General features: G+C 42.5%; 1 protein-coding gene across 1 annotated transcript in view; it reads left to right on the forward strand.

Moving 5' to 3' along the window:
- Window positions 1–1,352: 1,352 nt before the first annotated feature.
- LOC107703288 (diacylglycerol kinase zeta-like) overlaps window positions 1,353–2,459 on the forward strand; it is a 96,170-nt gene continuing 95,063 nt past the window's right edge. Inside the window, exon 1 of the mRNA XM_016505863.1 lies at window positions 1,353–1,441. The gene's annotated coding sequence lies outside the window, so the exon portion shown is untranslated. The remainder of the gene's footprint in view (window positions 1,442–2,459) is intronic.

The following is a 2,459-nucleotide window of genomic DNA, read 5'->3' on the forward strand; positions in this document are numbered from 1 at the left end:
TGCCGTAAACAGCTCAGTCTGAGATAGGTCTATCAGTCATCATAGGACAAAAAAATCTGTTGAGGTCCAAACCACACGGGCAGCATTCAGACACACACACACACACACACACACACACACACACACACACACTCACTCACTCACCCACTCTCACTCACTCACTCACTGTTTGTGGCAATGGCATCACACTCTGATCGAAGGGATCCTTCTCTCTGTCACATCAGAGTTCAGAGACATACACACCCTCACACTTTCCCCCGGCAAAAACACGCGTACACACACGCACACTCTCTCACACACACACACACACACACACACTCACACACACTCACAGACACACACACACACACACACACACACACACACACACACGCACACTCACACTCACACTCACTCACTTACTCACATACTCACTCACACACTCACTCACTCACACGCTCACTCACTCACTCACTCGCTCGCTCACACACTCACTCACTCACTCAATCACACACTCACTAACTCACAGACACACAAACTCACTCACTCACAGACACACACTCACTCACTCACTCACTCACTCACTCACTCACTCACTCACTCACTCACACACACACTCAGACACACGTACAGCTGGCTTGAGGATGTTTATGCTTGATGTCCTCCCCATAGGAAACAGTGTGTGTTTGTGCATATAATAGTAACTTTGCTCATGGGTTGGTGGGGGAGTTGAGAGGATGTTAGCTGTTTAAATGGGCAGATGAGGTGTCTCTCTTTTTCCTGCTCTCAAAGCTTAATATGCAGAGATGTTGACTGATACCTCCAAAAAGTGTAAAAACTATAGCTTTGAGGCAGGTTTAATCTCTCTGTCCAGCCCAACACAGTGAGTGTGAGTTTGGAACTGGATTATATGTTTGTCTAACGAATGGCCAACAGAGGGAGTGTTTGGGATAATATAGTTGCATATTATTCGTTTCAAATGGATTCACAGCACCTTAAAGGAACAATCCACAAAATAAGTATTCTGTCTTCATTTACTCACCCTCATGTTGCTCCAAATCTATGGGACTTTCTTTCCTTTCTTTTGTGCAACATAAAAGAAGATTTCCTAGAAATTATTTAATTTTTTGTCCATGCAATGAAAGGAAAAGGTGTGTACATGCCAATGACCGTATGTTTTCAAGTTATTGGTTGATTCTGATCTGCATATATGATAGGTTTTTGCGTCAGAGGAAGCATGCTTTGTCAGTAGAATCATGCTGCTGTCTGTGATTTCCCCCCCCCTCACCAGCTCTCTTTTTGACCCGCCCACTCTCTTAGGACATACTGCATGCTCTCTCTTTCCCCATCCCCAACCTTCTTTCTGTCTCCGTTCTCCTCTTCCCCCCTCTCTCTTGCTTTCTCTAAAAGTTTCTGGTGAGGAAAGGAGAAGACGTTTGGATGATTTTGACTCCTCCATCAGGTTGTACATTTACATGACTCTTCTCTTTTGAGAGCTTGATTTTGAGGTTTAGTTGATCTGGAGTTGTAGAGTGCAGTGCTGTGTCCTTTAGACTGTGATTTGTGCTAACGGTGCACGTGTGTGAGTGAGACGTGAGGGGTATTAGGGGAGTCTGGTGATTCTCAAATCATCTGTGGCTTAGTTACAGTGACTCTAATCTCATTGCTGTCTGATTCTGTCATCAGCTGTTGCTGCTGTAGTTTAACAGCATTGTGTTGTATCGTCCTGTGGTTTGTAGTTGTTTAAAGCCAGGTGTCGTAATCTGTATTATATTTGTTTCAGAGAGAAAATAAGATATTGCAGGCTGCTGTTGTTAGCAGAACTCTTCCTAGCCTTGTGAGTGAAACTCTAAAAATAGTGCACTTATGCATGCACCCTTGTGTTTGTGTATGTTAATAACAGTGGTGGACAGTAACGAAGTAGTTTTACTTCGTTACTGTACTTAAGTAAATGTTTCAAGTATCTGTACTTTACTGGAGTAGTTTTATTTTGAGTAACTTTTACTTTTACTTCACTACATTCCAAAGCATAAGATCGTACTTTTTACTTGACTACATTTCATAAAACTTATCATTACTCATTATAATATATCACGTGCTCCGAGACGCAGAAGCCGTGTCTGATTCATGAACGAACTGATTCTTTTCAATGAACCCGTTAAATTGGTTCGCAAATCGCACCAAACGATTCATTCACGAATTGGAATGATCCGATTGCAGCTGTTCTCGAGTCGACAACTCACTGATTCAAATGATCCGTTTAGTGCGAGTCTCCAGTGAACTGAATTCACAAGTAACAACCGGGAGATCTTGTGAGCGCGCGCGCGCACGCGTCTGATGCTGTTAAAAGTAAGTTACTAATGTCGAATTTTAGGATTAATTATTGTAACTGAAAATCATATTTAGGTCAAAACTGTCAGTTGTTTGTGAACTAAATCTGCTGTAAAGGGTGATCTATTTAAGCCCACTGAAATGCTTGA

Source organism: Sinocyclocheilus anshuiensis, unplaced genomic scaffold (genome assembly GCF_001515605.1).
Source record: "Sinocyclocheilus anshuiensis isolate Anshui unplaced genomic scaffold, SAMN03320099.WGS_v1.1 scaffold947, whole genome shotgun sequence".
In the NCBI taxonomy this organism is placed as follows: Eukaryota; Metazoa; Chordata; class Actinopteri; order Cypriniformes; family Cyprinidae; genus Sinocyclocheilus; species Sinocyclocheilus anshuiensis.